The 20,462-nt window shown below is 45.0% G+C and overlaps 1 pseudogene across 1 annotated transcript; it reads left to right on the forward strand.

The window, feature by feature from the left end:
• The first annotated feature begins 5,141 nt into the window (after positions 1 to 5,141).
• LOC308656839 (RNA-binding protein with serine-rich domain 1-like) lies at positions 5,142 to 9,494 on the forward strand (annotated as a pseudogene). Its single transcript has 2 exons — positions 5,142 to 5,684; positions 9,111 to 9,494. The product of its transcript is annotated as an RNA-binding protein with serine-rich domain 1-like (transcript).
• Positions 9,495 to 20,462: the final 10,968 nt, after the last annotated feature.

Raw genomic sequence — 20,462 nt, forward strand, 5'->3', positions numbered from 1 at the left:
GTTCCTCTGTGCTGCTTCCATATTTTGTGGAGGCAGGATTGAGTCTTCCTCTCTGGGACCTCTGCCATGAGGGCCTGTTTCTCAGAGCTGGGTTTCAAGAGCTGCCCAGACTTGTAGCTGCCATCAGCCGCCTCCGGTGAACCTGGCCAGCAGCCCCAACCTGGGGACGGCAGCGAGCGGGAGCTCTCCTGGCCTCCCCAGAGCTGCCCTGCCTTCCACTTCATACCTTCCCTTCCCTGAACAGGAAAGAGCCTGACGGGGATGTGGCATTTCAACCAAGTGGCACTCTGCAACTTGAAAGTACCGTTTCTAAGGCCCAAAACGGATTGGCTTACTCTTAGCTCTATTTGAATGTACCTTTCACTGTGAAATGTCCCACTATGAAGGGTTCCCACTTTGGAAAGATGCTCTGACATGGAACAGATTAAAGCAAATTCAGTTTGACCGAGGGAAGTAATATCTTTCAGGCTGGAAAAGCAGCTTCCCTCTCTAGTCAGTTATTCACTACGTGGGTCTTTTTCTGTGAGGCCTCTAATAATTCTCTGGGCTCCCTCATGCCTCAGAGCCAAGCTGCTGAGCTTGGGCCCAAGCTTGTTCAGGCTCTGACCCGACTGCAGATGTTAGCCGAGGGCCCTTGGCCTCTTTTCCATGCTTTGATTTAGAACTCTAGCTTTGCAGGGAGTAATTGTTTCCTATCTGTCTTGGCCCAGTTCTAAGCACTGTGGCCTTGAAACTCAAAATTTGGAGACCTAAATATTCTCTCGCCCCTCTCTTCCAGGGAAAATCCTCATTCGGGCTAAGGATAAGAGATGCTTCTTAAAGGGGAGTAATTTCTAGGTTAGCATGCTGTGTGTGCTGGCACTGAGACCTACTTATAGTCTAAAATGTGTGTGACCTTTCTGCCAGAATCTTTCTTCCCCTGGATCCCTCTGGAATATGGGATTGAGGGTAGGTGGTGACGGGATAGTTAATTTCCTGAGAGAGTGTTGGTGGCCAAGTCTTAGACCACAGGATCTGACAGTTGAGGGAAAGGAAATCATTAATCCTCATGACTTGATCTATCAATGCAGTGCTGATGACTCAACCCAGCTCTGTCTGACCTCTCACAGGGTTCCCAGGTCCAGACTCGTCTAGGTCTGTGGGAGGTTTGCGATCTTTCTGTATCTTTCAGTATGTGTTTGTCTTTTAACTGACTTGCTATGTAAAATAACATTTCTTACTTGGTAAAAAAAAATTGAAGAACACTGGTGTATAAAACAGACTCTCTCCTAGCCTATCTTGTCATCTCAGGTCAAGAGGTCCAAAATTGATTCCCTCCCAAACTGTTCAACCTTTTCAGTCTCTTCATACTTACTCTTAGAAAAATCATAAACCTTCAGTGATTCCAACTAGATCTTTCTTTCTCTTTCTTTTTTCTTTCCTTATCTTTCTTTTCTTTCTCTAGGAATTGAACCCAGTTTACCACTGAGCTATATCCCCAGCCCTTTTATTTTTGAGACAGGGTCTTATAGGTTGCTGAGGCTGCAATCCTCCTGCCTCAGCCTCTCGAGTTGCTGAAATTACAGACATGCATCACTGCACCTAGTCAGATTAGATATTTTCAAGTCACCTTTACTTTTCTTTCCATGCCTGTATCCAGCTATATCCAGTTTGTCAACAAGCTCTAATGTTTCCAACTTCTAAATCTCCCCCATGGGCCCCTTCCCATGGTCAGAGCCCAAGTAAGTCATCTCTTTAAGCCTGGATTACCACGGAAGCCAGTCCTTGCTGTCCCTCACCTCTAGTCTTCTACCTAAACCCACCCTCTTACCACTGCCATCTGAATATTTTCCAAATGCTATTTTCATTCCATCAGTTGGGGCAATTGATCAAGGACAAAAGGAAAAACATGACAGTAGTTTCTAGCAATGGAAGTCTGTCTCTTAGGAGGAGGAACAGTTATACTCCCTCTAGCTGCACAGGGCAGAATCCAGAGTTGTGGGTGGTCATTGTAGGGAGCCAGCCAAGAAAGGAAAGAAGGTATTGACAGTGAATAGTGGAGGGGCTCTTGTGAGTACCAGGTTTCCCTGCTTGCCACATCTTCCAGTTACCGAACAGCATGAAACAATAAATAGAAAATGCCTAGGGTGACTCTCGAGATGTTGATGATCTATGTGAGAAAACTGCCAACTTTTCTTGAGAAAGAAAGATTTGGGGCTGGGGCTGGGGCTCAGTGGTAGAGCACTGGCCTAACATGCGTGAGGCACTGGGTTCCATCCTCGGCACCACGTAAAAATAAAAACAGGTATTATGTTCACCTAAAACTAAAAACTATATATATAAAAAGAAAAACTTAAAGAAGAAAAATTAATTCTTCCTTAATTTTTTTTTATTTTTTGTGGTACTGGGAATTTAACCCAGGGCCTCACATACTAGGCAAGTGATGTATCACAGAGCTACATCCCCAGAACCATTTTATTTTTTATTTTGAGACAGGATCTTGCTAAGTAGCCAGGTCGGCCTCAGATTTGTAAACCTCCTGCCCTATCTCCCTAGGTAGCTGGGCATGCACCACTGAGCCTAGACTTAATTTATTTTGTTTTTTTTTTAAATAATCACAGTAAATGACACTGTAATTCAATAGAGTCTTTTTAGAATCGAATATAATTATTTTAAAATTCATCCGGAAGAATAAACAGGAGAAAATGGCAAAAGAAAAATTTAAAGACAGAACTTAATTGGAAGGAGTATTAAGCCTTGCCAAATAGTAAAACATTACATTGCTTACACATCAATTTAACAGATTAGTTAGGCAGAAATAGACCCAATTTTATATAAGCATTTAGAAAGAATAAAAGAAGCATTGCATCTCAACAGAGGAAAACGCATTTGAACAGTTGGTTAAAATTTTTTAAAAAAAGACATGTTAGTTATCCTGATTTGATCATTGCACATTATATACATGTGTTGGAATACCACACTGAAATCCATGATTGTGTTTAATTATTATGATTCAATTAAAATCATTTTAAAAATATTTGTGGACCTTTATTTTTATTCACTTATTTACATGCGGTGCTGAGAATGGAACCCAGTGCCTCACACATGCAAGGCAAGTGCTCTGCCACTGAGCCACAACCCCAACCCCAATCCATAAAATCATTTTTAAATTAAAAATTTGGGAAAAAAAGGACTGGTCTTAAATACTACACCTAGATAAATTCTGTGTAAGGAATTAAACACTAAAATTTAACGTTAGAAAAACTTGAAGAAAATACATTGAATATTAAGTCTGAAAGGAAATACATTTTAGAATTTTTTTATACTTAGCAGTTTTAGTGTTTTATTGATTTTTTAAAAAGAAATGTGGAATGCATTGTAATTCTTATTACACAAATGCCACAATTTTTCATATCTCTGTATATAGTATGTTGACACCCAATTTGTGTCTTCATATATGTACTTTGGACAAGAAAAATGTTGGCTCATAAAAATAAAATATCAACTTCCTTTTTTTTTTTTTTTTTTTTTTGTGGTGCTGAGGATTGAACCCGGAGCCTTGTGCATGCAAAACAAGAACTCTACCAACTGAGCTATATCCCTAACCCAAAATGTCAACTTTCTTAATTAAAAAACGAAAAGGGGGGCACAGTGGCACACCCCTGTAATCCTAGCAACTTGGGAGGCTGAGATAGGAAGATCACAAATCCAAGGCCAGCCTAGGCAACTTGGCGAGACCCTGACTCAAAGTAAAACAAGAAGGGCTGAGAATGTAGCTAAGTTGTAGAGTGCGTGTCCCTGGGTTTAGTCCCCAATCCTACAAAACAAACAGATAGCTAAAGAAGGCTCAAAACATGAGGAATTACTGGTGGCAATTGGGATGAAGAGGCAACATTTTTATGGAGAAGCTCAAACAGATTGATAGAAATACCAAGATCCCCCTCAAACAATGGTCAAGAAGGGATAGTTCAAAAGAGAGGTCCTATTATTTTATTTCTGCATATTTATTTAGTTCCTACACTTTGTGCAGGCCACCGTGCCTTGACTGAGGATTCAAGTGGGACTACAGCGGTGAGCAGGACAAACAGTGCTGCCCTTGGAGATCTTGCGTTAGGTGGGTGACATGACGGCAAGTCAGAGAAAATGTAACTCCCATGGGCTTAAGCAATAGGGCATAGTGTTCCTGGCTCACAGAATGGAAAGGTTCAGAGAAGTCAGCCCCAGGCAAGCCTTCATCAAGCCGCTGGGGTCTCCCCAAGACCCAGTTTCTTTCCACTTCTTATGCAACAAGTTGTTGCAGTGCTCATTACAGTGTTATGGGAAAAGACGCTGCGTCTGACGACGGAGAAATGGGTAAGTAAGTGAGGACGCAGCCTCTCTGGGTATTATGCATTCACTACAAATGGCTGCTATGAAGACTGTCGCACCAGGGAACAGTGCTCAGAATGCTAAGTGAAAAAAGTAGGCCACAGAATTTTATGGAGACTGATAACAGCTCTGCCAAAGGAAAAAAAATATATATTTCTAAAAAGTCTAGAAATAAATTCACCTAAACGCTAACCACAGTAGTGAGGTAGGTTTTGTCTGTTATCTTGAGTTTTCACCTTCCAGATTTTCTAGGTTTCGCCATCCTCTCTCCAGCGGGCTGTGTTCTCACTGCCTCCTGCACGTGCTGAGTGACCCGGTCTTTGTCCTCTTGCTGGTGTATGCCTTCCCCTTTTGACCTATGAACCCATTAAATATTTATTGATAATTGATACAAGGATATCATGTAGCTTTGGGAAGAAAATATATTTATGAAAACACTTTGTAAAGTGCTTTACAGGTGTTAGTTGTATTGTAGGAGGGAAAAAATGGAGGGAAAGAACACATTATTTGCATAGTATGGAGTCCTGTACTATTGGGGAGGTCAGGATGGAGAGTCAGAACAGGGCTGGGACCCTCAAGGAGCTTACAATCTTATCAGCTGCACAGGGCCCAAACCCTAAACAGTCAACAGTGATGGAAGGCTGAGGAGAGCAGAAGGAGGTGGCGGCGCAGGGAAGATGCTGCTCTTTGGCGTAAATTGCAATCGATTAGGGCTCGTTTCTCAGACTCAAGTTAGAAGTGAGAGTTCAGATAAGTGAGGCTGCTGCTGCTGCTTTGAACACCTCAGGGGGAGAATGGATTTTTCAGAAGTGGAAAAGAAGAGCTTGCTAGGAGTCAAAGAAAATAATAAAAAGTCCAGCACTAGGGCTCCTTCTCCTACCAAACGCAAGGACTGCTCTGATGAGAAGCCAAGGATGGCTCTAAAGCAAAGGGACCACTGGGGAGTCAAGGCGAAGGACTGGGCAGGGATAGGACTCGGGAAGCAGTAGTATCCGGTCTTGGTCCAGTTCCACCTCCAGCTCAGGATCCAGGACCAGCACAGGCTCAAGCAGTGGCTCCAGCCCTTCCTCTGCATCTCGGGAAGCTCCAGGACCTCCCGCAGCTCCAGCTCCAGCAGTTCCCCCATCTCCCAGCCCTTCTCGGTGCAGGCACGACAACAGGCCGCGCTCCGGCTCCAAATCCACGCCACCTAAAGAGAAGGAAAGGGAAGGAAAAGGCGGAGCCCTTCCCCTAAACCTACCAAAGTGCATATTGGAGGGCTCACCAGGAATGTGACCAAGGATCACATCACGGAGATACTTTCTACCTATGGAAAAACTGTCGCGACCCCCTTGCCCGCAAGGAAGACGCAACAACAGGAATCTTCTTTCAGCCGTTTATTCAGGTCCTTGATATTTCTTCTTCTTCTCTCTCTCGGACGCCCCTCCCAGCCTTAATAAAGCATCTCAAGCCCCAATGCGAAGCTGCCACGTGGAGCTTTCTCATAGGGTGTTAAAAAACCATGCGCCAACTCTCCCAAATAAGGAGTTGTTTGTTACAGACCACAGCGGAGCCAGCGCCATCTTGTAATGGCGACCACAGTCCGCAGAAACGGCTCACCACAGTTCCCCCTTTTGTTTTCCAAAAACAATACAGGCGAGAGTAGAGGTCCTATCCCACTGTGCAGAAGTGGCTGCATAGTATGGCTCAGCCCCAAGGAGGGCCCTTCCCCAGATCTGAGGCCATATCAGCCGACGCCTTTTTTCGTGGGACGGGGCGTGAACGCGTCTAACCCGCATGCAATAGGACATGCTCTCCTTGAGGTCCACTTCAAGGATCACTCAAGTGCAGTGCCTTGCCTCGCATCCTGTATCGTGATGATGGTGGACGAAGGGGGATGGCTGAGGCTGAACTGTGGCTGTATAGAAATACGACGACAAACAAGTTGGCAACACCCTAAAAGAAAGGCACGGGTCTTAAGGCGATAGAAAAGCACTAGTGTGGAAACCCATCTGCGTGCAATGGCAGTAAAGCCGGCAGAGTGCAAGGGCTTTCCAACACTAAGAGAATAACAAAGAAAGACATGTCGATCCCAGTGCAATGTTCATAAAACTTGGGGTGCAACGACCATGTCAAAGATTTACTGTTTAATCTGCGCAAGCCAGACTTGAGATGAGATGCCATTTTCTAAAGCTGCAAGAGCTTGTATGATCATAGCTTTATCTGGACCAATTTCCGGCCAAATATTCGCCAATGATACGGGAGGCATTCCTGGAATCATTAAATCATGAACCGGCATCGGCATTGGCCAAGCCCGTGCCGCTGCCCACCACTGCATTGGTGTTGTCCATGTCATCGGCACCAGCACCAGAGCCAGAGCACTCAGCAGAATGAAGATCCTCATCACGGGGTTGCTGTGGTATTTCTTGTTGCTGAGTAGCTGGCGTCAAGACTCTTCTTGTCAGGCGTTCAGGGAATGAACCACAATGGTTCCGTGCGATCCTGGGAAAAAACATACAGATCCTCGTGCCCATGTCAGCACGGGGTCGGGGCCGTTCCATTGGCCCGTAAGAACATCTTTCCACTTAACATAGCCAATCACAGAGGGCTGAGGGGACACATGTCTATCGGCCGCAGAGCGACCGTGAATATCCAAATTCAAAAAATTAATGGTAAAGAGAGCTAAGGACAGGCGTTCTTTAGGAGTATGTTCAGCTCCTATTCCCCCCTTTTGTTTTTGTAAAGTTTCCTTTAAGGTGCGATGAGCACGCTCAACAGTAGGCTGCCGCATAGTGGCAAGCACACATAATTGGAAAGGTTTATCACTCTGGAGCCTGCATAAAGTAGCATGTTGTATAGCTTCTTCTACTGTCATAAGGGCCGCTCTAGCCTCTTTAGTGAGGCTACGAGGGGAAGTAAGATCTGGATCACCCCTAAGAGTAGCATACAAAGGCTGTAGCATAACATTAGAAATATGTAAATATCCTCGTATCCAATTAATATCTCCCAGCAGTTTTTGATAATCATTTAGAGTTTGGAGATCCTGAGTTCGTATGGTAATTTGCCATACCCAATTGTTGCTCCCAAATCCAGCGGCATCCACCATCCTTGCTACAAAGTCTGAAAAGGGTTCTGTAGGGCCTTGTATAATCTTGGTCAAATTACCAGATACCTCTCCTCTGTTTGGAAGTGACTTCCATGCCCGAATGCAAATGTTATTAATTTGATCATATACCTCAAGAGGGAATCCTGTCTGTTGATTAGCAAATCTACCTTGCCCCAAAAGCATGTCCTTATCCCAATGAGGATGTCCCGCCGCATGGTTTTGGGCGGCCTGTTCTATTGCGCCCTCTAACACAAATGTTCTCCAGTCCAAATATTTACCTGGGGAAACACAAGCCCGAACAAGGCTAGCCCAATCAGAGGGAGTCATACAGTATCTAGACAGACTCTCCACCTGAGTTAGTGTGAAGGCGGCATCCACCCCATAAGTGCGCACAGACTCCGCCAGGGTCTTCACAATTTTAAAATCTAAAGGCTCATGGAATCTTCCCCTATTATCGTCCTGAAAAACTGGATAAGCAAGACCCATCTCAGCGTGAACAGCCTTCCATGTTTGAGCATGGAAAGCTCTCCCCGAAACACCCCCACCATACGGCGGTGGATCCGGAGGATCACATTTCTTGAGCCCCTGCTTATCTTTGCTCCCTTCTCCTACAGCTAAACTCCCTAGCTGGCGAGACAGCCTCCCAAGCTCCTCCTCCTCATTCTCCTCTTCCTCTGACCCACTTTCACATGGAGGTGTGCGCAGCGCACTGAGATCTGGATACAATCGCCTCTTCCCCTGTTTCACGCTCCGCACACTTCCATCCTCCCGAGATACCTCACTTCCTGCCGTCTCTGATTTCTCCTCATGTAATTGTTCTAGAACTTCCTGTCCTTTAGTAAGTGCGTCATGACATCTGTCCTCTGTGAGGCAACTACGGACTATTCTCCAAAGGGGTATCACCCCGCCCTCTAATATGCCCTGCTCAGAAGCAAAGTCAAGATCTTTGCCTAATTTATCCCAACTAGGTATGGTAAGGCTGCCCGAAAATGCAAACCACGGTGCAGCAATATCTATCTTCTGTAAAAATCTCTGTAAAGTACGATGCTTCACTTCCAGGCCCTTGGAACGTAACAGGCCATCTAGGGCCAGGAGAAGCGGACTTGAAGATGCGGCACCCATGACACAACAACAAAAGAAACACAGAAAACAAAAGACACAGACGACAAAAGAAACACAGAAAACAAAAGTGAAAGTACACATTGCAGCTGCAATAAAATATGAGGCTCTCTCTTTCTTTGTAGAGGAGCTGACCCCGCTTTGGTCGCGGATCCCACTTACTGGGACTATCCCCGCTTTGGTCGCGGGTCCCACTTACCTGGGACTATCCGGTGCACCACCCCTGACGTCTGAAAGTTCTGGTTCCCGGGTTTCGGCACCACTTGTCGCGACCCCCTTGCCCGCAAGGAAGACGCAACAACAGGAATCTTCTTTCAGCCGTTTATTCAGGTCCTTGATATTTCTTCTTCTCCCTCTCGGATGCCTCTCCCAGCCTTAATAAAGCATCTCAAGCCCCAATGCGAAGCTGCCACGTGGAGCTTTCTCATAGGGTGTTAAAAAACCATGCGCCAACTCTCCCAAATAAGGAGTTGTTTGTTACAGACCACAGCGGAGCCAGCGCCATCTTGTAATGGCGACCACAGTCCGCAGAAACGGCTCACCACAAAAAACTAAAATGACTGGCACGCCTGTGGGAAGGATGCATCCTCATCCATCCAGAGGCTGTGCACAGGTGGAGTTGGAGAGTCCGGATGAAGTGAGAAGGCGCTGAAGCGCATGGATGGAGGACAAATTGATGGCCAGGAGATCGCTGCTACTGCTGTGCTGGCCCCCTGGCCTAGGCCACCCCCCAGGCGATTCAGCCCTCCCAAGAGAATGCTGCCGCCACCTCCTATGTGACGCAGGTCACCCCCACGGATGAGGAGGTCACGCTCTCCAAGATGCAGGTCCCCCATGCGCGGGCGGTCCCGCTCCCCACAGAAGCGGCTCCAGTTCAAATTCCTCCCGAAGCTCATCTGTACCTTATATTCCACCCAGCTCAGTGTGTCGCTTTTCTAGCTGAAGGAGGGTCAGCAGGAAGGACCCCTCCCTTGGCAGGCTTCAGAAGCAGCAGTTGAGGCCTTTCCTCTGCAGGCAGGTTCTGGCTGCAAAGGTGCTCGTGGTTCAGGGCTGTGCCCACTGAGGGGCCTGCAGTTTTCTGGCTAGAGAGCTCATCCATTCCTGTTCCTAGGTCTGTTCAGTGGCAGAGCCAGCAGGGACCAGCAAGTTTCCAGGTGGCAGTGTGGCCCAGCTTTCTCACAGATGACCTGAGCAAGTCTGGCAAACCTGGTTGTGACCTTGCTGATGCTGTGCTATGTCTGCAGGGGACCAAGCTGCCATTCCTGTTAGGCCTGGCCTCCCCCACACACACTTGAATTCTCTTCCCCCCACCTGTTAATTGCTGTAAATGGTTCTGTCTTTCCATCTCCTCTCCACCCCCCTGCCCCACATATCCCTTACTCTCTCAAATTGGTGAGCAAGTTGAGAGCCAGCTCTGCAAGCATTACAGAGCCCCTGTTCTGACTGCCGTTGGTGGTGGTCTTGCAGGATACCTTGGCAACCTGTAGATTGCTTTTTTTTCCCCTCATTGTACAGTCGGTACTATAAAATTTGTTTTGAGTTTTGTAACTTTGTAGCATTTTAGATAAGGTTGTGTTTGTAAGAAATCCTAATGCAAGAGATTAGGACTAAGCCTAGAGCTAGAACTAAGCCTTGGAGGATCGAAGCAGGTAGATCCCAGAGAAAGGGCAGGGAGAGAGCTCGGCATGTGTGGGGCACGGTGAGCTGAGGTGTTCTGTGGGAAATGGTGGGAGGGGAAGTGGGGGAGAGAGATGGAGCGTCTCCCCTGGGGAACGTCTGGTTTCAGGGTTTCATCTCGTTTTGTTTTCATTAGCATCCGAATCCTAGGGAGCCAGGAATCCTTCCGGCCTATCTTGCTCAGCACTGAATCTCTGGTGTCTAGAAGAGTAGTTTCCGGCACATGGTAGACACTCAAAAAATATCAGTTAAAGGGAAAGTGGAATGAATGAATCGCACAATGAGTGATAAATAAGGCTGATCCCAGGGGCTGGGGATGTGGCTCAAGCGGTAGCGCACTCGCCTGGCGTGCGTGTGACCCGAGTTCGATCCTCAGCACCACATACAAACAAAGATGTTGTGTCCGCCGAGAACTAAAAAATAAATATTAAAAATTCTCTCTCTCTCTCTCTCCCCTCTCTCACTCTTTCTTTAAAAAAAAAAATTGTGAACCAAATACATCTCTTTACAAAAAAAAAAAAATAAGGCTGATCTCAAAGAGGTGATTAGAAGGAGTTGAAAAGGTGCAGGCTGGTGGCAAGGAGACAAGTCACAGATGTCAGAGCACCTCCAAACCTGAAGTAATAAGAAGGCTGAACTGGGACCATGGCTGCTGTTATGGTTTGGATATGAGGTGTCCCCCCAGAGCTCCTGTGCCAATGCAGGGATATTCAGAGGTGAAATGGTGGGATTGTAAGAGCTGAAACCTCGTCAGTCCGTCTTGGTTTTAATGAACTCACCAGGAGGGACTGTAGATGGGTGGAGCACGGCTGGAGAAGACGGGGCACTGGGGAGTGTCGGGAAGGGATCGTCTTCCCTGTGGCCCTTGCCAACATGTTCTACCTAACGTCAGGCCCAGAGCAGTGAACTGAAACTGTGAGCGCACATGAACTCTTCCTCCTCTAGGTTGTTCTTGTCAGGTATTTTGGTCTCAGCAACAAGAAGCTAGCTAATACAGCTCTGACCTTGAAGGTAAGGAACAGATCACCTGGAAATAGCTGATGCACATTGGTGACTAACCAACTGGGTTCAGGAGATGAAGGAGAGAAAAGAAGAAAAGATAACATTAAAGGAAATGACTCACTCTTCAAGACTTTGCCTGAGTTCTCTTTCTTGAAGCCTTTTCCAGAATCCCCAAGCCTGTGCTATTTCCTTTCTGAAGTCAGTTAACATAAACAATCTGTACCACTCTGTTGAAGGAGACAATAATGGATTTTCATGATTATAATTCAGACTTTGCATTGTATTTGTTTCCTCAACTAGATTGCAAGCTTCCCCCCCATAGAAGATGGTTAATGTGTTGACGTCATAACAAGGTTTAGAGGGAGGCACATCTCACACAACAGTGTGAACACACACTGAACCAAAAAGGATCTAAATTGCAAGCTTTTAAAAATCAAGGCTATCGGGGCTGGGGATGTGGCTCAGCACCACATATAAACAAAGATGTTGTGTCCACCAAAAACTGAAAAATAGATATTAAAATTCTCTCTCTAAAAAAAAAAAAATCAAGGCTATCACCAATCCTTACAGTGCTCAGTCTTAGAAGATGCCACATAATAAGTGTTCGTTGACTTAAAAGAAACCCGGATTCTCCTCTGTGCTAAAGATAGCAATTACTTCTATTTATTTATTTATTTATTTATTTAGAATTGTTTTCAACTCTCTTAGTTGGTCCCAGGACATGGATCCTAAGTACCAATATCCTCCTCCTGGAAAAGTCAAATACCAACTATTACCATTGCCATCGGCAATAGAGAATCTCATTTATTCCCTCATTTTTTCATTCAGTCATTCAATAATGGGGGAACAGAGTAGCACAGAGTTTAAAGAGTTAGCATAGACTGGGTGTGGTAGTACAAACCAGTAATCCCAGTGACTTGGGAGGCTGAAGCAGGAGAATTGCAAGTTTGTGGCCAGTCTGGGCAGCTTAGTGAGACCCAGTCTCAAAATAAAAGTTAAAATTGCTGGGCATGTAGTTAGGAGATAGAGTGGTAGAGCACCCCTGGGTTCAATCCCTACTGTTGCAAAAAAATAAAGTTAGCATGGGTTTGGGATCTTGCTTATAATGTTAGATCTATACTGTGCATGCTTTAATTCCGCATCTGTAAAGCCAAGATAATAATGTCTACTTAATAAGACATTCAGTGAATGCTTACAGTGTGCCAGGTGCTGTCATGTATTTCCCATTTTACAGATGAGGAAACTGAGATAGTAAGTTCTTCATCTAAGGATGCACAGATCACAAGCAATAATCAGGTCCTAGAAACTTGTGGGTAATTCGTAATTGTGTTTTTCTAAATTACACACTCACAACTGCAACAATGGTCCACACAAAGCCATATGCAAGGATCATAAGACACATGTCTGGCACACAGTGTACAATGAATATGTCATTATCCCGTAATTATTTTAGAGCATTTAGTATGTCAAACATGTAGGGTTAGGCTTTGAGGAATAAAGAGGAAAAAAGCCGGTATGGTGGCACATGCCTGCAATCCCAGCTACTTGGGAGGCTGAGGCAGGAAGATTGAAAGTTTGAGGCCAGCCTCAGCAATTTAGTAAGACCTTGTCTCAAAATAAAAAAAAATTAGAAGGGCTGGGGGGATAGCTCAGTGGTAGAGCCCCCTGGGTTCAATCCCTAGTATTGAAGGATAAATAAATAAGAAAGAAACTGTCCTCAAATTGCTACTAATCTAGTAGTGCCACCAGATATCTCTATGCCAAGAGGCAAACAATCAATCATGTACCATTACTGCTAAAAGAAATTTTAGAAAGCATCCAATCCAATCGAGGCTCAAAGGTGGAGGTGGGATGAGTTACTTTAGGTTGAAGTTTGGACAAGAATCTAGATCTAACTGAAATGCCATGTCCTTGACCTAAGGAAAGTGTTCAAAAAAGCCAGTCCCAAGATTGTCCCTATCCCAGCTGGCATCACTTTCAGAGGGCTTTCCTTGGGAAACAAAAGATTGGGGGTGGGGGGTAGGCAGAGAGTGACTGATGGACAGATCCAGGAACCTCTCAGCTCATCTGGCTCCCCTGAGTCCACACTCTTAATCATAATTGTGTTTTTCTAAATTTCAAGTGATGTTGGACATGGTGGCAGCACGCCTGTAATCCCAGTGGAGCAAGAGGCTGAGGCAGGAGGATTACGAGTTCAAAGACAGCCTTGTCTTTGAACAGCAACTTAGTGAGACCCTAACTAATTCAGTAAGACATTGTCTCTTAAAAAAAAATATATATATATATATATACACACACACACACACATACACATACACACACACACATAAAGGAGGGCTGGGGTGGGGGCTGCGGTTGTGGTTCAGCAGTAGAGCATGCGCCTAGTACATGTGAAGCCATGGGTTCGATCCCTCAGCACCACATAAAAATAAATAAAGGTATTGTGTCCAACTACAACTAAAAATTAAATATTTTTTCTTTAAAAAAAAGGGCTGGGGTGCTGGGGTTGTGGCTCAGAGTTAGAGCACTTGCCTAGCATGCGTGAGGCACTGGGTTCCATCCCTAGCACCACATAAAAATAAAATAAAGATATTGTGTCCACCCACATCTAAATAAATGTGGCTGGGGATGTGGCTCAGTTGTCAAGTGTCCCTGGGTTCAATCCCCAGCACACACACACAGAAGTGATGACCACTTCTCTCTTCCCTGTCTTCCATAAGGGGTTCCATTCCAGGCAACTTTTCTAACTTTGGTTTTTCCTTAGCTGAAAGATATAATCTTCCTGATCCTTGGACCGGACTAAGATCTCTTTTAGCTCTAAAATCATGGAAGTTTGGCAGGAGGGAGGAGCACATTTTTTTTCCTTTTGTCAATTGAAAGTATTACTACATCCCCAGGTTGCAACCACTAGAGGGCAGCAGGTCCCAGAGCACCTGAGCAGGTGGCCACTATGGGGGCTCCCACCAAGCAGCTGTCTCAGACCTTAGTTGAGTCTCTTAGAGTTTTCTTGTTGTTAATACCAATTTCAGTTTTTAAGCAAACAGCAGCCAGCCAGGTTAGGGTGAGATGAGAGGGTAGTTCTGCAAATTAGATCTGGCACTAGAAAGATAAAGACCAGTCTTAAAAAGAAAATGATTCTGAGACACTAAATATTTTATGAAAAGTTGAAAATGTACTTAGTTTAGGTTGCCTACAGCTTACATCATCAGAGGCAGAGTTCTAGGAGCATTTTCCAGACTGGTAAAAATTTTGGTAGACTGAAAGATGATTTTTGTTTGTTTTTGTTTGGTGTTTGTTTTTATTTGATGATAAATACAGATTCATGTGCAGTTATGAGAAATAGTAGACACCCATATACATTTCATTCAGTTTCAATGGTAATCTAGTGCATAACCAAAGTATAATATCATAACTAGGAAACTGACATTGATTAGTCCACACACCTTATTTCAGCTTCCCCAGGGATGCTCTTTTGTGGATGCTGTGTGCATATGTATTTAGTTCTATGCAATTTTACTACATTATGTAAATTTATGTCACTACCACAATAATCAAGATATACAATAATTCTGCATTAGTCAGAATTTTCTAGAAAAACAGAACCAAAAGGATGCTATGGTTTGGATATGATTTGGATACAGTTTAGATAAGCTATCTTCAAGATGAAAAATAAAGCCAGTGGTTCAGTTTTGTCCAAGTTTAACAGCCTGAGAATCACGGACATTGACAGTGAAACTCCGGCTTTGAGGTCACAGGGGACTGACGGTGGAAGTCCAGACTCCAAAGCCCACATACCAGGGGCGCTGATGCCTGACAGCAAGAGAAGAGCAGTGTCTCAGCTCAATAAGAAGGGAGAATTCACCTTCTCCACTGTTTTTCCCCATTTCTATTTGGGCCCTTGAAAGATGATTTTTAAAATGCCTAAGGCGGGCTGGGGATGTGGCTCAAGCGGTAGCGCACTCGCCTGGCATGCATGCGGCCTGGGTTCGGTCCTCAGCACCACATACCAACAAAGATGTTGTGTCCGCCAAAAACGAAGATAAATAAATAAATAAATTTAAAAAAAAATGCCTAAGGCTTGGTATGCTAGACCAACTTTTCCTAGAGTCTCCTGAGAAATGTTCGTTCATTTCACATGTTCAATAAGCCCTTACTCAGAGAAGAATTGGTTTTGGAAGTTTTCAGAAGGCTCCACCAAGTCAGACACTATTTTTCCTTCTGGAAAGGATCAAATAACCAGGATTATCATGTGTCCACTGAAGGAAGAGCACCAGCCTGGGCATCTTAAGGGGAAAAAGAAAGGGAGGAAGCTCAGGGTGGGTGGTAAGGAGAGCTGAGTGCCACCCGGCTTATCCTGCCATGATAGGGTTGAGTGGTCCCTTCATCTCCCGGAGTCCTGGATCCCTCTTCTATGAAATGTCAGGTTCTTCAAAATTATAGTCAAGTAATAATAACATTTCACATTATCACAGTTGCCTAAAGGTTCAGATAATCTGCCCAGTGGTCTTTTCAAGTAGGGAAGAGTTGGATTCCTTGAGAAGACAATTCCCATTAGTGGATGATGAGCTGGCAGAAGAGCTGCACACCACAGAACAGACTTAAGGTGTGCTCTACCGTTTCCTTAGCAGCTACAGAGTAGAGCTTCGATCTGCTGTTGCCCCGCTGTCAGAGCATGGAGCGGTGCTGGTTGGAAGGAGGCTGCCCACCGCCTTACTCATCCCGCCTCATTTCTGGGCCTCTGCTACCTTGCCAGTTGTTTCTGAGACATAGCAAGTCCTTTGTTACCTCTCTGCCTTTCCATATGTGAGTCCTTCCTCCTGGATTCTTTTCCCTGCCTTATCCTTTTGGGAAGCTTTTAGTCATCCTTCAAAACCCCACGCAGATGACACTGTTTTGTGAAGCCTGTTCTCCCCGCCCCCATCTCCCTCTCCAGACAGTGTCAGTCAACCTCATCTGAGCTCCCCTAGTAACTGTTGCAAAACCCAACACCCTGCAGGTACTTGTTTGTTTCCATGCTGGCCCTTCACCCAGATCTGAGAATTGCTGCAGGGTCAGGGTGGATCCTCTCCATGTCCCCAGCCCTGGCCCAGTGCCTGGAGGGTTGTGTGGACTCCACCAAGACTAGAAGAAGTGGATCCTCTTTCCTATCACCAGCAAGATGTTCTGTCAGGTGGCTAACCAGGTCACTGAAGAAATCACCCAGGAGGGAGCCCTGGGGCACCTGCCTGGCATCGGGGCTAAATGCAGAGGATTTAACGCTATCAGTTACCATTTGTGCTCTGGAAGGCGTGCAGCATTCAAAATTTGGTGGCCGCTGTTGGGAACCTGTTGTACTTACAGAAGGGTTCCATGTAAGGGGCAGCTTTCTGGCAATGTGATGAAGTGCTGGGGTGTGCATAGAAGCGGGTGGTGGGAGCTGTGTCGAAAGTCTTTATCATCTATGACATTTGGGGAAAAACTAGAGAGAGCTGGTTAAATGGACAGATGACATCTGACTCCCAGTTTAGGTAGTTTAATCGGATGGGCCTTGCACCCAGCCCTGGGTGTTGGAAACGGGGTGGGACACTGGTAGCTTCAGGCAGAGAGTCCTGACCCTCCAGGGATGGGTGTCGGGTCAGATCATGCTGCCGCCTCTGTGCACAGCTCCTCACAGCTTTGACTCACTTGAAACATCTGAAGGGTGGTAAATATTAGTCCAGATGTGTTGTCAGTAAATACAGTCGTCCACAGCTGCCAATACCTGCCACTGCTTCGTGCTGGTGGTCCTCTGTGTCTCCTCGTCCCAAGGCTCTTTGCATGGACATGGGGAGAGCTGGGTTGAAGAGGACTAGAAGACAAAGGTGCAAAGGTGTAGGTGGCCTTTGAGGGGAGAGGTAAGCGCGGGCCACAGTCAGTTCTATTCTATGCAGCCAACTCCCTTGCAGGGCATTTTTCTGAGAGTAGAATTTCTCAGTCAAAACAACCATTGAGGCTGGGGCTGGGGCTCAGTGGTAGCACACTTGCCTGGCACGTGTGAGGCCCTGGGTTTGATTCTCAGCACTGTATATAAATAAATAAAATAAAGGTCTATCAACAACTTAAAAAAAAACCCACCATGGATATGCAGCAGGTGCAATGGTGCACACTGATAGTTCCAGTGTTTGGGAAGCTGAGGCAGGAGCATCTCTTGTGCCCAGGAGTTAGAGGCCAGCCTGGACAATATAGGGAGGCTCTCTAAAAACAAAACAACAAACAATTGTGGACCTGAGGGAAAATGGGAGGGAAGGATGGTACTTGACTGGGAAACAAGTGACAGATGAGGCCCGTTATCACTCACAAATAAAGACGGGTAAAAGGTCAACATTGTGGTTATTAGAGAATACCATGAATTTACACATTTTTTCAAGATTAGCATAATTCCTTTGCCATATATCTTAAAGAGCCCCACTGTTTTACTTAAACTCTTTTATTGTGGTAAAAATATATATATAACATAAAATTTATCATTTAAAAATTTTTTTCTTTAGTTGTTAATGGACCTTTAGTTTATTTATTTATATGTGGTGCTGGGATTCAAATCCAGTGCCTCACACATGCTAGGCAAGCGCTCGACCACTGAGCCACCACCCCAGCCCTGAAATTTACCATGGTCACCATTTACTTTTTCTCATATAGGTATTGAACCCAGGGGTGCTCAACCACTGATGTACTTCCTCAGTCCTTTTATTTTAATTTTTTAAAATACCTTTGTTTTTATTTATTTTTATGTGGTGCTGAGGATCGAACCCAGGGCCTCACACGTGCTAGGTGAGCACTCTACTGCTGAGCCCCAGACCCAGACCCATATTTAATTAATTAATTTTTTTTTTTGGTACTGGGGATTGAACCCAAGGGCACTCTATCACTGAGCTACAATCCCAGCCCCCCATCCTTTTCTGGTAGTGGGAATTGAGCCCAGAGGTTCTTTATCTCTGAGCTATCCCCAGTGTTTTTTTATTTTTTACTTTGAGACAGGGTCTCACTGAGTTGCTTAGGGTCTTGCTAAATTGCTGAGGCTGGCTTTGAGCTTGTGATCCTCCTGTCTCAGCCTCCTGAGCCCCTGTGATTACAGGCGTGTGCCACATCCCCAGCACTCTCTCACTACTTTTTAACTAAACTATTTTGATGAGTGTCCAGAAAAATCCCATTTTTAAAAATATCTCCATGTACAGATGAAGCAGGTACCATCATCTCTAGTTCATGGTTGGAGAAGCCAAGGGGAAGGCACTAGATACAACTGGCTGCCTATCTAAAAGCATCCTGCCTTCTCCCTCCTAGCTCCCATCCTTTAGTTTTGCAAAGCCCTAGTTTATTATATTGTTCTGGTATTCACTGGCGAGTGAGGCGCACAGGGATGAGTCGACTGTTAGCCCCAGGAGTAAGTCGTTCTTAGTTTGAGTCAGCCACAGTAATTTTGGCTCCTTTGCCAGTGACTGAGTTAGTGGATTAGCATGTGATACACTTTTGCTCATGAGACATGAAACAAAGCTGATGCAAGGATATGGAGAGGAGTTTCTTTGCTTTTACAAACAAACACAAGAACACTGGGCACGGTGGCACACGCCCATAATCCCAATGACTCAGGAAGTTGAGATGGGAGGAACACAAGTTCAAGGACAGGCTTAGCAATTTAGTAAGACCCTGTACCAAAATTAAAAAAAAAATAAAAATAAAAAGGTTTGAGGATGTAGCTCAGTGGTAAATTGTCTCTGGGTTCAATTCCCAGGACTAGGAAAAAAAAAAAGGAGGGCTGGGGTTGTGGCACAATGGTAGAGAGCTTGCCTAGCATGTGTGAAGCGCTGGGTTGGATCCTCAGCACCACATAAAATTAAATAAAATAAAGGTCCATCAACAACTTAAAAAAAGGAGCTTCAATAAGAAACTTCCTATTTCCTGCTTCTCAATATTGTAGCCATGTGTGTTGGTGATGCCTGGAACTCAGCAGCCATTTTGCCACCATGAGAGGCGTTAGTGAAACTGTCCTGATGATACAGTGAAGGTGGCAGACATGGGAGATGGGTGAAATGAATCCTTTACATGGATGAACTGTTGAATTAACTGATCTGGAATTTGCCACCTTTAGTCCTGCTACTTACTTGAGACCATACATTTCCTTTTAAAATCATTTTTGAGGGCTGGGATGTAGCTCAGTGGCAAAAGCATCTGCCTTGATTCACAAAGCCCTGGGTTCTACCCCCAGTTCCAAAAAAGACAAAAACAAAAAACATCCGCCCCCCAAAATAGATAAATAAATAAATAAGATCTTAAAAAAACCCATTTTTAAATTTTCTGTATTTGCAGCCCAAAGCATCCTAATGACATGTTAAGGATTAAAGCTAGATAGGAGCCAAAGTGGATGACACAAGTTTCATACCCTTTTCCCTTGGATGATGCTAACAACTCAGAAACCCTGTTTTTTGGTTTTTTTTGGCCATGCGATCTCTTGACGTATTGTGTTATTTCTCAACTGTTGGCTCTGGAAGGTAATTTCCAGGGAATAAAGGACCCCTGAAAAGTTGACTGTGAGGGGGGCAAATGGGGAGCTCCTGGGACACAGCTTGTGGAGTGACAATGCCTAGGGAGTGGATACTAGAAGGATGGTGAAAAGTGACTACTTAGGAAACGTGGTCGTCAGGTGTGGCGAGAGGGAATGGTAGAGAAAAGTGGGCCAGGGTGGCTGTCAGGTCCAGGAACTTTTCCCTCTGAAGGGAAATCCAAAAATCTCAGAGTCATGGTGTGTGGCCACGTAGAAAATAGTGCATGATATGATCATCAGGTAAAAGACTCGGAAACAGTACAACTAACAGAAGAGTGGTAGAGAACTAGCCTAATTAAGGTTGCACCCCAAGCTGACAGAGAGGCTTACTGAAGTTAAACCTGTGGTAGACTGTTCTAGCTCGTTTCTATTCTATTCTTTTTTTTTGTAACTGTGGATTGAACATAGGGGTGCTTACCACTGAGTTACATTCCCAGCCCTTTGGAGTTTGAGTCAGGGCTTTGCTAAGTTGCTTAGGACTTCAGTAAATATCTCGACTGGTCTTGAACTTATGATCCTCCTGCCTCAGCTTCCTGAGCTGCTGGGATTACTGGTGTGCACTTCATTGCACTAGCTGTTCTTTACAGTCTACCCAGTAAGCTTTCTTCATAGGTATGTGACCTGAGCATGTGATCCAGGTGTGGATAATCAGCTGTTTAGGTACCGTTAACTGATCCA

This window comes from Spermophilus citellus, assembly GCF_964194105.1.
Source record: "Spermophilus citellus genome assembly, chromosome: 9".
Taxonomy (NCBI): domain Eukaryota; kingdom Metazoa; phylum Chordata; class Mammalia; order Rodentia; family Sciuridae; genus Spermophilus; species Spermophilus citellus.